The 18,203-nt window shown below is 40.2% G+C and overlaps 1 protein-coding gene across 6 annotated transcripts in view; it reads left to right on the plus strand.

The window, feature by feature from the left end:
• The window catches only part of LOC129726719 (calcitonin gene-related peptide type 1 receptor), a 284,829-nt gene that overhangs the window by 15,670 nt on the left and 250,956 nt on the right, over positions 1-18,203 (plus strand). The gene's annotated exons all lie outside the window — the stretch shown is intronic.

The raw sequence follows: 18,203 nt of genomic DNA on the forward strand, positions 1-18,203 counted from the left end.
TGGAATGATATAACTTGAAAAATATGTGTGACTTCATTCTGGTTCAGAGCGATCATTTGATAAGCTCCACCTCTTTTTTCAGTTTCTAAAGTTTTTCCTCAGTTTCGTAGCACGGATGCACAAAAATGATTTCTTGTGAACATTTTGTCGAGCCGGACCGATAGCACTCTCATTGAAGCAACAAAATAACATGTTTTGTGTCGTGTTGCGCAGCTTCGTTGAAGAAAATGTTCCCGTCCCCATGTCGCATGTAAGCAGATTATTGCGTTCAGTAGATAGTGTATCCAGCGAATAAACACCGATGGTGCTCTCACACACGCAACGGTTTTAACCCGTACCTTATTGCGGTTTGTAACATCAAGTGATTTCGTTTGCTCGCTGTTGCGTGTTGCATCATGTTGCAACTTGGCAGCTGGGAGACGACAAAATTCTGTTTATGCTGATTGATTGAATCGACTTTATATTAGCTCTGCATAGTCGAACTAACTGCTTTTGTGAATGCGTACTAACAGGGCAGTTTATTATTCAATGTCGGTTATGCTGATCGCAGCCTTTGCGCTGCCCCTACAGTGGGGGGTTTACTAAATAAAGTGAAAATTAAACAACTACAACAGAATTTGATTGCATCCCGCACAGAATGTCTGCTTGTGTTGATGCCAGAAAATTATTAACCTTCAATTATTTTTTTATTTGCCTTCAAAAAAGCATTTTGCTGTTCAAAATCGGTTGCTAATTACAACCTTTGAGCTGCCCTAACATTGGGGGAATTAAGATACACGGACAACATGCACTGTGGAAGACGGGTGCGACAAATTTAAATTGCTAGGATGCAACACAGGATACTTGCTTGCGTTGACAAAAATTATTAACTTCCAATGACTTGTTTATTTGCCTTCAAAAAGGCATTTTGATTTCCAAAATTGGATTTCCTGATGGCAATCTTCATGCTGCCCCAACACGGGGGGAATAATGGCTGTCTGGCGACACACGCTGAGACGAACCGCGCTGCTCCTGAGACGTGGTGACCAACTACAGGGCTAGTGCTGCTGCTAAGGAAGGACGACTGCTGTTGTCGCTGTCTAGAACTATTATGAGCGGTTCCGGATTTTGGATTCAATATTCTTTATTTTTCTTACGGTATTTTCATTATACATTTGTTTTTTGAACATTGTGAGAGATTCAATTTTATCAACTTTTCAACTCTGATGTTTTTAATGTACTATAAGTGTTACTACTTTTTCCTTTTCTACGTACATGATTTACATTTTAATGCTCGGCATTAGAGTTTTAATTATTAAATAAATATACCTAGCTACTTATAAATAAAGCTCACGAATGAGCACCGCACTAGAGTTAAGTGCATTGTTTTTAGTGTTTTCAGCGTGTGCAGAGATTATGTTTTCGGTCATATCGAAACCAGCTATTTGATGCACTTCTGATGTTCGGGTTCCGAAGGGCACGTTCAAGATCATTTTCAGGAACTTGTTCTGGATCCGTTGAATCTTTTGCAGGTGGGTTCTCGCGCAGGTTCTCCAGATCGACGAGGCGTATAGAAGCATCGGCAGGATGACCTGTTTGTATACCGACAATTTATTCACGACGGATAATTTCGATTTTCGGTTGATTAGCGGGTACAACTTCTTCATTAGCACTAAGCTTTTCGTTACTGTTTGTTCAATGTGGGGGCGATAAAGTAGTTTATGATCATAGGTCAAACCAAGGTAGCGAACATTTGACGACCAGGGAATATCCACATTGTTCAACCGAATCATTGTTGTCGGCACCAAACGTTGACTATTCCGATGAGGAAAGACTATGGTCTGAGTTTTTGCTGCATTCACACAAATTTTTAACTATTTGGTTGATTTGTCTGCCCTCGTACATAATGGCGGTATCATCAGCAAACAGCGACAGGATGCCTCCATTGGGTAGTTCAGGAATATCTGATGTGAATAAGTTGTACAGAACAGGACCAAGGATGCTGCCCTGTGGAACACCAGCTCCTACGTCGTATGGGTCAGACAGGCCACCCAGCACACAAACCTGAGATTTGCGCAGCGTAAGATAGTATTGCACAATCTTCACTAGATAAACGGGATAGTTGTAGCGCTGTAGCTTGTAGATAAGCCCGTCGTGCCACACGTTGTCGAATGCTTTTTCTATGTCCAGGCAGGCCATGGCAGTTGTTTTAGATAGCTTCTTGTTCCGATTGATGAGTTTTGTTACTCTCTGCAGTTGATATGTTGTGTATGGCCTCTGCGAAAACCGAACTGTTCGTCCAGGAATATGTTGTTCACTTCTGCGTGGCACAGAATACGGCTGTAGATGCATCGTTCGAATACCTTGCTGAGGGCAGAAATCAGACTGATGGGACGGTAGCTTTTGGGGCATGTGGGATCCTTTCCTGGTTTCAAAATGGGAATCACTTTCGCCAGTTTCCACTTTGTTGGAAAGTACGCCAATTCAAGGCATCGGTTGAGCACTTTTTCCACCACAGACAAGGCTGTTGGTCCAAGGTTTTTGAGCACAAGGTTGAACACTCCGTCAAATCCGGGAGCCTTCATGTTCCGAGAGAATTTAATGTTGTTTTGTACCTCGTCCACTGTTATCCGCTGACCAGGTGGTAAGATATTCGGTGTGCGGGCCAGAATTACTATCGATTCACTGACAGCTGGTTCGAATCCACAATCCACTATCGATTCACTGACAGCTGGTTCGAGATAGCACAAGCCTTTTCGCGGGAAGTTAGCAAAGTTTCACTTTTCACTATTAATGGCGGAATGGGTTTTGGTTTGTTCTTCAACACTTTAGCCACACGCCAAAATGGCCGTGAGCAGTTGGGCAATTTACGTAATTCGGTTGCAAACTGTCTGTTTTTCACTTTCTCCAGACGTTCTTGAACGACTTTTGTCAGCTGTTTAGCGTAGAATCGGTGCCTAGGGTTGCGGGTACGTTGATATTGCCTTCTCTGCGAGTTTCGCAAGGAATATATGCGCTTGGTGTTATCGTCGATTTGCGCAAACTTACGTGTCACTGGAACAGATGGGATGTAGTGGCACTCTGCTTCCTGGATGACGTCTATCATGGACTGTAGAGTACGATCGATGTCTCCAGTACTGTTCAAAGTGATGTCCGCATCAAGATGGTTTTCAACATACCGCTGCAGCTGAACCCAATTTGCACGATGGTAATTTCTTCTTTGTTGAACTTGACGCCGCTCTACGTTAGCACCAATCTCAGCGATGACCGGAAGATGATCCGAGGAGAGCTCTGTTATGGTTTTCGGAATCGAAAATCGATCGGTGATGTTGGTCAGAAAAATTTCAAGCTTAGAGCCTACACCACCAGGAGAGATGTAAGTTGGCAATTCCGGATGAACGGGATAGTAATATCCAGCTTCGGAATCTTCTACGATGATGTTACCATTTGAGTTGCACCTGGAGTCACCCCAAGCGGAGTGGCGAGCATTGAGATCACCTGTGATGACGAAATTGCCTCCTCTTCTAGACAGCTTTTGGATGTCGTTCTTCAATTTCACCGTGGTTCCATTTGCCCGTCGAGATTGCTTCGGACAATAGACCGCAATAAATGTGAGTGGTCCATCAGTGGTGGTAATTTCGATTCCTACAGCTTCGACAAAGGTTGTGTTGAAACTCGGTAGTGATTCGTATGGTAGTCCTCTCCTTATGGCGATTGCAACCCCGCCCCCAGCTGAGGTTGTGCGGTCCAGTCTGACTACCGAGTGTTCCGGCAGGCAGAAGTTTATGTTCGGCTTCAAATGTGTTTCGGTTATTGCAGCGACATCGATGTGGTGTGTGTTCAGAAAATGTAGAAGTTCTAACTTCTTGTTGGCCACAGAGCGGGCGTTCCAGTTAAGGTCTCGAAAGAATGGATCCATGACGGTAGTAAAAAGTCATCATGACCGCAATCTGTTCCTCGTTGGTGCGACAAGCCTTTGTTTGCTGATCGAGTTTAAGAAACAGCGTAGCTAGCTGTTCCATCGAGTACAAATTGCTACTTGCTGGGGGCATGCTGGCAGCCTGTGCATAACTCAAAAATCCGGGGGGGTCTCGGCTAGGAACACCACCAGTTGGAGGAGGTGGAAACGGCGACGTACTCGAAGTCGCTGGCGGGGTTGGTGTAACGCTAGGTTGTACACTTTTTCTATTCGACGGTCGCTGGCGATTGGCAATTTCACTTCGAATTTTGATAAATTCTGCTCGTTTTGGACAGGAACGGCTGTTCGTAGCATGCTCTTTGTCACAGTTGAGACACTTGATTTGTTCTGCTTCCTCAACAAGACAATCCATTGTTCGATGCGGACCTGCACATTTCATGCAGCGACTCTCGATGTGGCAATTCATTGTGCCATGTCCATAGTTCAAGCAATTGGAACACTGCGTGACATCGCGATGAATCGGTTTGTATCGCTCCCATTGCACGATGATGTTGAATAGGGCGGTGATTGTTTTCACTGTGCTCAGTGTAGTTGAACCCCTGGTCAGGTGGATCAGGTATAACTGATCACGATACTTGATGGCTTTGTTGTGTCTTATCATTTTGTATACTGCTTCCACTTCTAGGCCGCAAGCGACAAGCTCCGTTTTCAACTCGTCCAGTTCCAATTCCGGTAAACCACGCAGTACAACTTTGAATGGTTTTGTAGCTGCAATATCGTGAGTAAAATACTCCGCTTTTGTTTGCTTCAGGTAAGCCTCTACTGCCTTGTAATGTGGGGTGGACGGAACGACGATTTTGTAGCCGTCCGTGCATAGCCTCAGGGTAGCTATCAGCCCTTTGCTGATAAGTTCATTGAAGTGTTGCCTTAGTCCAGGCGGGAAACCTTTTATGTAGAAAGGCGGTATTTTCTCCTTCTTTTCCGTTTTCTCGGTAGTTTGGTCAGCCAGCGATGCAAACTTGTTAGTAGCTAGTATCTTCTTGGCGATTCCATCATCCTTTTCAGCAGGGTCACGAGGACGCTTATTGTTTTGCTCCTTACTGGAACCCGTTTTTCCCATTTCGCTGGGACACGACAACGTACTGTTGTATAACGAATGCGATTGGTAAAATAAACGAATGCGATAGGTAAACTAAAACTTTCAGTTGTTGTAACAAACACGTCTGTACACACCAAGCGTGAGACGAAGAATGAATGAGCGGCTCCGGCTGAAACAGGCTCTTATATAGGCCAAATAGCATGTTTTCAATTGCAAGGTATATGATCCTGTCGACCGTGCTTGGGAAGCAAGCATATAACGACCAATCAGAGGTCGAATTTTTCGTTTTGACAAGGCTTGACTATTTTCAATAGTACAATAGTGTGAATAATAAAATTACAATTATCTTATTTTGGGAAGAATCTTAGAAGATTTTCCAATCTATTGCTGCAAGAACGAAGGAAATCCATCGAATACTAACCGATTTATTAGCATTTGAAATTGGACATATTTTTCACTTTTTTCGGTTTTAGATTTTCATTTCACATCCCTATGTAGCCGAACTTCCTGAGAGAAGTATTCTACTTCAAAAACTGCTCGAAAGGTCTTAGATGACGTTTCACCCATGTACGGTATGTGAGAGAACTGTCATTCAAGGCATTTCGAGCAGATTTTTATCCTTCATTTAAAAATCAAAGAAAAATGATAAACATTTTTTTTTAAATCACGTTTTGCTCAGAAAATTGCACTCTTCCAGCTGATATATAAAAATCAAAAAACCATTTAAAACTTTAGGACCCCATTGCTGATGGCGTACGTAAATTGCTTTGAAGGATGAACATACTTTACTGCAAAAGTTACTTTTGTCAGTTTTTTTGCCGTAGAATGGAGTTCCAGTTATCGTACAAGCCACAGGAGCATTTTGAAGAACAAGCACAAGGTCTAGATTGAATTTTCGGTACACCAAGAACTTTGGTAAATTGCAATGCGCTTGGAATTATGACAACTTTGGTTCTACTTATTCGATTCAGATAATAATTGAATTTTTATTAAAACATTCCTAAGAGTATCTATTTTCAATGCAAGCTAAATAACTTTTGTTATTCTTGTTTTTACAAAATCAAATATGAATACCGTTTCGTAAACCTCTTACTGTAAATAGCTTTAAAAAGTAATTGTTTTCGTTTGTTTAACCAAAACAGCGGGAAGGGAGATCAAAGTTGTCCAAATCTTACAAAACACGAGCAATAAACATAGCGATATGACTATTACATATTAAAAAGTTAGCGATTAGCGATTAGCGAAAGTTCCGCTAATGTGGGTTGTAAAAAGTTCTAGGGTGAATTTGAATATTTCTGTGTTCTCTATTTCATTGATAAAGGTAAAAATTTCAACAAATCGGTAAAAATTCAGTTCATTATTACAGGCGAAATTTTTATAAATTTTATTTTATTTTTATATCGAAAACTGTTCATTTCAATTCAAACGTATTCGATCATTTATAGTTTATGTATTAGGGTCAGGGTTGATATTTGTTGACACTCTTGAGTGAAAGTGAAAAAAAGCATCCATAAACGTTATTTTTTACAATACTTTCAGAGTTCTCCCTTCCCGCTTTTTGCATGGAATTGAACTGTCAAAACACCTCATTATATTTCATGCGGTGGAAGCAAGACAACAAAATCAGTTTATCAGTTAACGAAGATTGTCAAGGCATCGGTCAGTGCCAGTGAAAAAATGTTTCGGTGAGGTTCATTTTGGTTGAGTGGTCTGTTTGTTTTTCTTTTTCGCTTTGAAGTGAAGATCATTTGGTTGGATTTGTCGTCAAATTTTATTCCGTAACCGTGAACGATGCGCGCGATCTATTTCATCTGAGTATAACAGCACGTTTACTAGGACGAAGATCTAGTGTATCTGAAAGAGTGCTGCGATCATTGGAAGTGAAAATTGAAAATGATTGGCTGTAATTTTCGAAGAATTTTGCTGGGGAAAATGACTTTTATCAGCACTGATTAGGGTATGGTAGATAATATTTAATTAAAACGACAACACTGATCGTCAAAAACAAAAAAATTCTGATCTAAAGCTCAAAATAGTTGCCCTAAAAAGATTATAGCCAATAGCGTGAATTTTGGTGCCCCTAGTGTATGCAGAAGTGCGTAAAAGTGCGACAGAATAATTGATCGCCGGCTTCGTCGCTTCTACATCGCCTTCTAGGAAAATTCATTTCAGTCTTTGATAAAATTATCCTCACTAGGGGCATAAAATTTCACAGATTTTCACAGCCGAGGCTTCTGTTGTTAGAGCCGAATGTAAACCAGCTGTTGAAAGCGGCGGCCTCTTGCTGGGTAAAGACTGATCTACTGAATTGCCAGGATTACCGGAATACATAATTTTTTTCAAGTCCGAATAAGCCACTGATATAGGTTATTTAGACTGAATTGACAGTAAAAGAAACGCGTGTTGAATGCATGCTGCGCAATAGTATTGCGAAAAACAATCGGATATGTGGTCCGAAACTCGAACATAAGACAAATCTTATAAAAATTGCTTCAACGTTTACGCATTTACCCCAGTCAACATCATATCGTATATAAATTAATGAAAATTATCGTAAATATCTCAACACAATCGAATTCGTATACAATGCGAATTATCATCAGCAGAAGTTGGGTTTTTAATCGTGTATCATGCCGGAGCCTGAATGATTTACGGTTTTAGGCTTAGAATCGAGTATGAAATAAGTCGCTTTCAAACGGATATTATCGTATATCGTTATCTACATCAATAATATGCATACTATTATTCCTCAGTATGCATATCGCCCTCAAAACAGTGCACCCAACGCAAACGGGGAATATTTTATTACTTTTGGGCAATTTTTTATTACTTTTTGTGTCTTATGACTGCGCATTATACACAAAAAGTAACAAACAAAACGTAATAAAAATTATGACGGCCACACGCTTGTATGTATTTCTGCAGGAGAACATAAAGCCAAGCACCGCAATGCATGTGTTGGCAAGACTTCACTCGCTGCATTTGTATTGAATGCAACGATCTGGTTCATTTTTGTCTCCCTTCATCCACACATAATCAGAATCTCAACCGTCAACCTCAAATGTCCAATTAGAAACACTTTCGTTTCGTCCCCCAGTGTTTACTTGAAATGGAAATATGTAATACTGTCTGACCAGAGTTGCCGAAGTTGCGAATATTGTTCTGGATGGGCACGAGTTATGTATATTCAAACAGGTCCAAATTAGTTTCCATGAACCATTGATTATGTGCTGTAAATAGCTTGCAAGAAAGCAAATGTTTTTATTTTTCTCTGACGCAGTTTACAGATCGTGATGTCATTTTAAGGCGCATTTCAAGTCTTTGAAATCATCAACGTTTGCATACTCTATGACGGGGAAAATGTTGCTTGGCAGCTCTTGTCATATATTTTCGCTACTCCGTATGCATACAACGAGCGAACTAATACACGCCCACCGGATGAATTGGAGAATGAAAAAACTTGTAACATGTGCCACTTATGCGACGGTGTGTGATTTTTTTTTGACTTGAGGTGGAAAGGAAGCATTTTTCGGCAGAAAAAACGTTGCATGTGGTTGAAACGACCATTATTAGATAGTCGTACTCTCATAACACGTGCTAAATATATGACAGTATGTGTTGTTACTTGACTGGGGAAGAACTTTATTGCTATTTTAGTAATGGATTTGTTACCTAGAAGGTAATTTTGCGATATTGATTCTTAAGTAATAAGGAAAAGTTTTGCGTGTACGTATATGCTGTTTTCGTGCATTTAATGCGAGTTTGATTGATATATGAGCCGTTGAGAGCAAAAGCGGTACATGTGCCATTAGGTAAATTTTTCAGGAGAGGCGATAAACGAAAACACTCAAATAATAAATTATTTTCAACAATTTTTCCCAACATAACTGCACCAAATCATTGCTGGAAAGGTTTCAAAAGACGGTTGAGTGCATATGTTTTTTGGTAACAGAAGACATTTTACATAATCTAGATCGACAGGGGCAAATTCAAAGGAAAATACCCTGGTATCTTTAGAATTGCTATTTGGTCGATAATAACTACACGATTGACCAGGTTCAACTTTCGGTAGACTACCGGTTGACCTCCGGATCCAGAAATACCGTAGAAGATCATTTTGGCTATAACTCTTATACTTATACTGCCGGTAACCGCAAGTCAGTTCCATCTGTAATTTTGTCAATTTTGAGTTAGCATCGGATTTTGGCCTATCTTTGAGTGTATTTTCAGATGAACCGATAAAAAATAGTGGTTTGTTCAACAAAAGTGGAAATCAACACTAAGTCGAATTGTCCCATTATGAAAAGTAACCGCAAGTCAGTCCCAGAGGAGAAATAACCGGAAGTCAGTCCCAATTGAAAAAAAAAACATGCATAATACAATAAAATGAATGGGTAGTGAAGAATTGAACTTTAACATGACCGTCTATATAAAAATAAGTTATCTAGTAACACTTATCAATTATTGAGATTATTTTTAGATCAAATTGGTGATGAATTTTTGTGCAGCATTTCCCTGCTAATACGAATTCAAGTCCATTTTTTTCTTGGATCGCTTCTTCGTGGATATATTTGGAAAATCTTCAGTATCGAAAAAACTTCCACAGAATCCAGGGAATCGTTCCAACGTGTCTCCAAAGGTGATGCTCGAACCTCAATATACTTTCGAACTGCGAAGGATTGACGGCTTTTCACGGCAACGAATAACAACACGCGCCCTACAGGGTGACAAAACAGTCCGGTCACACAGGAAAATCTCAATATTTCAAAAAGTAAGAAAAAAATCTGAATCTGGCTTTCATAGCTTTATTCAGTAACTCATAAAGATACTTCCGGACGATATCTCGGAATTACACCACCTTTCTCTGATCGAACCAACTTCAGACGTCTCGGAAGGTCATCGCAAGCAGCGCGCACGTGCTCCATCGACATCTCGTCCAAGATTTTCGTGATAACTCGCTTGAATTGCTCCAAATTTGTTATTTTATAGTCGTTCAGTTTCGACATCATGTATCCCCACACGAAATAATCCAGTGGATTCAGATCCGGGGACGACGGAGGCCATTCATTCTTCGAAATGAAATCGGTCAAGTTTTCCTCACATCACGCCTGAACAACCTTTGCGGTGTGGGATGGGGCGCCATCTTGCTGGCAGCAGTAATAATCGTCTTCAAACAATAGTTCAGCTTGAGGCAGAACATTTTTATTCGAAACCGTGTCAAGGTAGTACGCTGCGTTGATTTTGACCCCTTTATCGATAAAAATAAGAGGCAGTTTACCTCTCTTGCAAATGGCTCCCCAAACCATCACTGACGTCTTATTTTGGAACCGGGAAACGTAAAGCTTGTCCGCAGAAGCTTGCTGGAGGCTCACACTCCAAACTCTATCATTTTGGCGATTGACTGTTTGCTCCAAAACGAACAGCTCTCGTCCGAAAAAAATAATCTCGTCATCTGCGCGCCAACCGAACTCCTGCGACCGTTGGTACCTCTTGTCCTTTGTAGCTTTGGTAACCCCATGAACCACCTGTTTTTTGTACGGTGTAAGTTTTAAATCCTTGCGCAGAAGCAGGCGGATTGATTCTCGGTTCATTTTAAGGTTCCTGGCCAGCTTCCGTGCAGATTGGGCGGGATTCCGGCGGTTCCGGTCTCGTATAATCTTGGAGCCTTGGAGCCTTGGAGTTCTCACAGACCTTGGTCGTCCAGATCGTGCCTTGTCATAGGTGCCTCCGGTCTCTAGGTACCGATTTATTGTCCGGTACACAATTTTCCGGTTGATTCCGAGCGGTTTTAGGTGTTTGAATATGTGTCCGGGTTTGTACCCTTTCACATATTCAGCGAAAATAGCTGCTCTTACTTCTGCCATGGCTCACAACTCAATGTAATCAAACTGCACAGAAACGAAACTCTGCCACTTCAGGCAGCAAAGTTAACCCTTTCATTTGACATATAGATGGCACCAGAGAGATGCAACGTGTAGGCTACAGGCGACCCCAAAAAAGTGTGACCGGACTTTTTTGTCACCGTGTATAGCATCAACATGGCAATGTGACTGACTTGCGGTTACTTTTCTCTTCGGTGTAGAATGTAACGGCAAGTCAGTCACACTCAAGGTTTTTATCATGAAATCAATGATTTCAGTTGTTTTAACTACGTAATTTGTGTAGGCTAGTATGCAAACTATATTTTGGGAAAGAGGACTGGCAACATGGCCAATAAAACAAACGTACATTGAATCGGTCCGTAAATTTCTAATAACATTCACGTGTATTTTCGCACTAGAGGTCATAGAAGGTTGTAAATTTTCAAGTATATCGGGTGTCGCGTGTGTAAGATACAAATTAGTTAGAGTGGAGTGAAAATTAGAAGATCAAAGATGGAAGTGATTATGCAGTGTAAATTGGCACAGAAGATATAGTTCGCCATTCGTGTACGTTTTGATTTTTACCAAGTGAACGGTAGTGTTAGTGAAAAGAGAGTGGAAACCGTAAAGAAGGAATGAGGTTCAACACGTCCTCTCCACTGACATCGATTGGGTTTGTGTGTTTTTTTTTTCTTCCGCTGAGCTTTGCGCGCAGCGAAGTGCAAAGCTTTCTTGCATTTGTGGTTCCTGCTGCTGGCTCGCAAAATGCAACTGGAGAGACAGGAAACAGAAGCTAAGTATTGGTTTTGGTGATATTTCACGTCGTGTTTGAAACAAGATCAGAGGGAAATTGTAACTACCTATGTTAACGCACACAGCTTTTCTTCCATTCGATTTGAACGGCATGTGAGCGAGAGAGAATTTGTTTTTTTTTCTGCCTTTTGTGCTGCTTACGACCGCAGAGGCACCTTCGAAGATGCCGATTTTCTGATTCTTTCTCTCTCGATCACTTGCTGTGTGTGTAGGGTAGCGCGTTCATGTGTTCATGATTTTTTTACGTTGCATCAACTTAGCAGTAGGCTGACATGAGAATGTGTGTTCAGCAAATAGACCATCGCACGGTGACGTCGCGCACTTGCGTTTGACAGCTATTGGTCGCTTTGTTTGCTTTCGGGCGATGCAGTTTGGTTCTAAATTATAGCAGATCATTTCAGTTGTGACCAGTGATGCCACATATATAGATTTGTCTGCTTTTATACAGATTTCTTGCGTATTTTTCATACAGATATCTGCATGCAGATTGCAGATTTTCTGGAAACAATACAGATTTTTTTGGTTTTCATGGTGTAGTAAATTGAACTTCTTGATGTGGTTGAAAAGCGGAGATTGGCTCGGATGCGGTTCAGCGTGTCGTAGGTTTTACTATATTCATATGCTACTATAAATCTTTGAACACGCTAACTTTCACAAGATCGAATTGATAGTTTTACAATAAAGTTTGATCATCTATCATTCACACGCGACAAATATCTAAGTGCTTCGTCTGTCATGAAGAGTTCTGATCGGTTACGGTCATTTAACCATATTTAACCCTATTATTTTTATGATTTTCCTAGCTTTTGGACAAATGTTGATACACTTGAATTTTTTTTTTATTCAATAATGTTTAAATCTTGTTGGATGCAATTTTTTGTTTTTGAATTTTAAGGGCTTTGGATGCATGTAAATTTGCCAGTTTTTGAGTTCATTAGGATACTTAGCTCATTCCAAATTATATTACAAGAGAAAAACGCGTTGTAGATCTTATATCCTCTAAAATTGCGGTCGGCTTACAGTTTCCGAATAAAGTTTAACGTCTTACGAAATAAAGCTACTCATTGATTCGTGAATGGGTAAATCAAGGTGTTCATGAGCAGAAACGCGTAGAGTCGTACGATACGTAAGGTAACCGAAATTACTTAACCTCCACGATTCGCTTGTATCCCGTCACTGCAAATATGATGAGGTTTCAAACATGTTGGCACCTGGCGCGCTTTCGTGAGTTCATATATCGAAGATCGCACCACTAACCTCGGGAAAGTGCGTGCACGTCGGGTTCAAAATTGGAAGGGTCGGTCAGTTCCTCTATTAGTACAAAGCTCGTTATTCCCGTCGTACTCCTAAAATCTATGAAACAAAACGTCTTAGATACATAGAAGATAGGTTCGCGAAAAATATCTTAGTGGACGAGGGCCCATAAATACCGCCAAGAGTTTTATCGTATGTAGAGAAGAAACGCGACAAACAGCTAACACAAAATTCCTATACCCGTGGTGCTTGTGGAGTGTGCAGGAGTATATCCGGCCTCTAGTAACAACAAGTATCGAACTAACACCCCTTTCCTTCCTTCCTTTGATCTACGTTCTGGACTAGCAGGCGTCGGTACTGATCAGCATACAGGGGTTATTGGAGATGCACATCGAAAAGCTAAATCCCAAGCAGAAATCACTAAATTCGATTTACAACTCCAATCGATCCTGATCAGTAACGAAGTGGCAACCGGTGGTGATCAATCAAGCTCAAGCTCAAGCTCAAGCTAGTATGCAAACTATATTTTGGCACGAATATTGTCAAAATAATTCATCTTAAATAAATGATAAACGAGCGAGAATAAAATATCTTTCGAAGCTGTTTTCTCGATTTCATATTTTTACAGATGGGACTGACTTGCGGTTACCGGCAGTATACCAGTTATTAAATCTCGGCTTTTCTTTGATATTACGGTATATTCTTGCATGTGATAGTTTCGAAAAAAACACGGAAAATACTAGCACCAGTCCATTATGTAGTTAGAGGAGCGACAAATGAGTGAACTGAAAATATGATACAACTTTGAAAAATATACACCGTATCCAGACAGGATATGATTGTTCTATATCCTAAGATCTTCGACTTATAATTCATCTAACTTGCACAGACTGGACATGTACCACTTTTGCTCTCAACAAAATTGTGATTATGTTAATTACCAAAAAATGTTTTGGCTATAACATTGGTTCAGATAAGCAGATCTCGGTTTTTTCTTGGATATTCTAGTACGTTATTGCGTCCTGCATCAATTTATGCAAAAAAAAAAAACAATAAGTGTAAAAATGGCACATGTAGCACTTTTGATCTCAACGGCTGATATATCAGTACGGGTATTTCAAACAAAACACGAATATACGTATGAAAATGTTCACTGGGTTAACATTTTATATTGCTCAAGTTTTTTTTTTTGCTTCGCTTTTTCAATAATGATTAGCTCATAAATATTTTATGGGTTCTTTACCGTACGGCCATTATTGAGCTTCTACATCGGGCGTCAGCAAATTTGTATCGCCCATCGTTGATTGAACTTCACCTTGTTACTTTTCATTTCCGGCAGCTGCTGGTTATTGCTAGTTATTAATTCAGATATTTTCATCATTCCTAACGATCGGCACAATTGGTCTCCCGTTTGGCGCTGATGACGAGCAAATTAGAAGCCTGTTTTGATAGGGCGTTGGTTGTAGGCTAACTAGGTGATGCTTACAATCAAAAATCTGCAGATTATTTTCGATGGGTAATTATCACAAGGAAATAGGACTAAAATTCTCTCTCTTAGACCTGAGACTAAAATAATAATAATATAAAATAATAATAAAAATAATAATAATATAAAATGCTTAGAGCTAAAGAGATTAACGTTGAAAAAAAATCTATCTCATCATGTATATTTTCGACAATAAGTTGTTAATATGATTGAGAGCTGTTTGTAAGGTATCTAATAAAATACAAAATTGTCGAGCCTCGGTATGAACTCGTTATAATACAAATCGCTCTTCCCACAAGAATAGTAAGTTGATAGTAGCACGACATGTTATTTAAAATTCTCTTTCTAAAATATACGCCTTGCAGATTGAACTGGAGCACGCCTAGACTCAAAGTACGTGCTTTAATTTCACTACTCTCTATGTGCATTCTCACCGCAACAACGGCATCAGAAAAGCAACAAGACATACGCCCCTTCGATCCTTTAGCATGTATCTCTGACCCAACTAGCTATCAATCCGGGCGATTTTAATTTAATAATATGTAATTTTCACAAGTTAGCGTAAATTCGATCCACCTTGAATCAACATGTATATGTACACAGCATTGTCAGTCCGTTTTGGAGGCCCATCGCTAAACGGCGTTGTCATTGGTATGCTTGTGCTTTACGCGCGCCTCCTAGGCCCTTTAATTTACCCGACTGCCGATAATTTGTGAAATAAATATGCTGCCGAATCGAGATCGTGAATGAGGTTGATGCACTTGCTTGTCCACTAAACAAACACGATCTGGCCGATCCACGTGTATGTTGCAATGCGTTAGAGAAACCAAACTGTCGGAAATGTTTTCGAAATGAAACGATCAAAACTGTGCGCATCAGAAGGTATAAATATTAATGGAATTCATCAATATTGACAAAAAATGAACAATATGCTGGCGGGTTTCAATCTGCGTAACGCATTCGAAAAAAATCACACCTCTTACAGTGCAGTTTAACCTTAGGCAGCATGAAACTCGGTCAACCAAAAGCGCATAAAACACGTACCATGCCTAGATAGCGGAGATTGCGTATCGTGGCGACCCCCCAAACGGTAAGACGAAGTGAAGTGGAAAGGGGTCTTAATTACAGTTTTCCTCCCATGCGCTGTTCGATGCATGTGTCGAACCCAACTGGAAATATGCACCGCTGCACCGGATCGTCGTCGATCAAACGGTCTGTTCGTAGTCTATTAAGACAATAATTATTCATTCAACGGAGCGGCATGAACATATGCACACCGCATATATGCTCTAACCGATCAGGCAGAATGGCGAAATTCTCTGTTCAGCATATTCTTAGCGGATAACACTAACCACAACACATAATTCCGTGCATAGCTAATGAGACCCAAGATCGGCTATATGCTCGCTGCACTATTAGATCGCCGGAGACCTTATAAAAAACAATCAAACCTGTTCGATCACTGCTTGCAAATTTTGCTGCCGCAGGTCCCCAGCTTAGTTAAAATTCAACGCTCGCACATTTCATTTTCACTTCTCTTCTTGTGGTAGGTACCTAGGTACAATGTTTATTATCAGCTTGCGCCTGAACCGATGAAACCACCGTCAGACGGGAAAAAGGTGCCAATTGTAATTTGCATCCTTCGCGGTTGTGGCGCCTTGAGAGTTTCTTTTTTCTTATATTCAAACGCATGTCATTATCATATCTTGCTGATTGTTTTCTTCGCGCGATTATGTCTGCCTTTCTGCAGTTGAGTAAAGTACCGATAAAGCACTGTGGAAGTTTGCTGACGAAGTGTATGAAGAGAGTTTTGATTACTCCCCGCCAGGTCATTTTTAACTGGACAAATATCATCTACAGTTGCTGGTGCTGAAATTTTTAACAAAATAAGATATCTGACTCAGTGTATTTTCCTTAGCATACATGAGGCAACAATCAACTTTGTGTATACTTTATCCTCTGCTATCATAAATCAGCAGCGGCAATATGAATGGTTGTCATGGGACATATTTAAAAGTTTTCTCCTTGCTCAGTTTTGTTGCTGTAATATAGCTTTTTGACTCTTTCATCACCTCTTCGTCTCGTTTAGAGAGCAGAAACTTAATTCTCAGAACAAGTTAGTGTCAAAAGTTTGAACATAATGAATTATGATATCTTCAAGGAAGAAGTGTAAACCTTTGATACTCGAATTGTGTTTTAAAGATCTAAGCAATTGCTTTTCACGACATTAATTTACAAAATTCGCCCAAAAATGAATTATACAACTAAACATACTTTATTGATAACATTTCTCATTTACTCACACTTACAATTACCCACTCTCACTTGATAATTGACATCTACTTACATTACTTTACCTACTTTTGTTCGCAACTAACTCACACATTTTCAATATTTTAAGACGATATGAGACACAGTGTCGGACAAAATAATAAGACCAACGGGGAAAATTCGTGTGAGCTTTTAACGGCCAAATCAAATAAAGCATATGCTACATCCAGCGGCGAGCACTCACACTAGCATGACAACATGAAACGCTGGTTTCACGCAGTAGAAGTTGACAATTCTAGCAAGACGCTCTGATTCCTGAGAAAAGTCAAAAAAATGTTTGCGACAAAATAGGTACGACCAGTTTTTTGTTTTGTCTTTTTTTAAGAACACCAGCAGTTTCAGTTAAATACTTTGTTTGATACAGATCATTGGTAGTATTTATCATGTTAATAATAACCCTGTAAGATTTTTAATTCGTCTTTTTTTCACTATTAATTTATTTATTTATTTATTTATTCGTGTTTCTAACAAATATCCATTCAAGCCTGCAAAGAAAATCAAATACACGTTGAACTTGTCTGTGAGTTCCCAAACAATCCAGAGACGGTTTATGAAGCATGGATTCGATGGTGAAAGCCCCAGGAAGGTCTCAATGCTCAAACAGACGCATTTTCTACCGAGGTAAAAGTCTATCAAGGAGTACTTCGATTGGTTAGGCCCAGAAAATAGCCTGAAATGGTGAAATGTACTTTGGTCTGACGAAACGAAGATCAACTCGATTGGTTCTGATGGAAAAAGCCGGGTACATTGCCTAACCCAAGCAACCTGCCAGCACTTGTCAAAAGCTGACAAAAATTAAATGACGAAAAATTAGGTAGCACAGAATAGTGAATAAGTTTTTTTCACCTGTGAATGATCTTCATTCACGAAGAACAACGTATCTCAGGAAGTTCGGCTACATACGAATGCGAAATGAAAATCTAAGAACGGATAAGCATGAGCATGCATGAGCATGAGCATGAGCATGAGCATGATTGACCACCCGCGGTTGCTACTCCGTTATTGCCAGATCAGCTGTATTTACACAGAGAACCAAAGGATGATGCTTGGAACTAACATTCATCCTCAATGTGTAAAAACTGGTGACCTTAATCTTTATATTAGGCAATACCAGCGCCGGCCGCATCCGAATGCAGGTCAATGAAGGTGTGTGTAATGGAATATGTTGACGTGATACTCGCTATATAGGAAGCCGAGAACACCTCTGCACTTCCACGAGAAATCACTGGGATGTTGGGGAAAATGGTAGGGTTTGCAGCAGAGTTCGTTTTGGTAAACGATGCGCTGAGTTCAAGTACCGAGTTCGTAATAACAAATATCGCGCCTGCAAGTTTATTATATCCCTCGCGAACGCGCACGCGAGAATACCGGACCTTTGACTGAATTACAACCAACTAAAATATTTCAACATCTCTTTACGAAGTCATTATGCAACTACCGAAACGTATCTCCAATTGATTT

Source organism: Wyeomyia smithii, chromosome 3 (assembly GCF_029784165.1).
Source record: "Wyeomyia smithii strain HCP4-BCI-WySm-NY-G18 chromosome 3, ASM2978416v1, whole genome shotgun sequence".
In the NCBI taxonomy this organism is placed as follows: Eukaryota; Metazoa; Arthropoda; class Insecta; order Diptera; family Culicidae; genus Wyeomyia; species Wyeomyia smithii.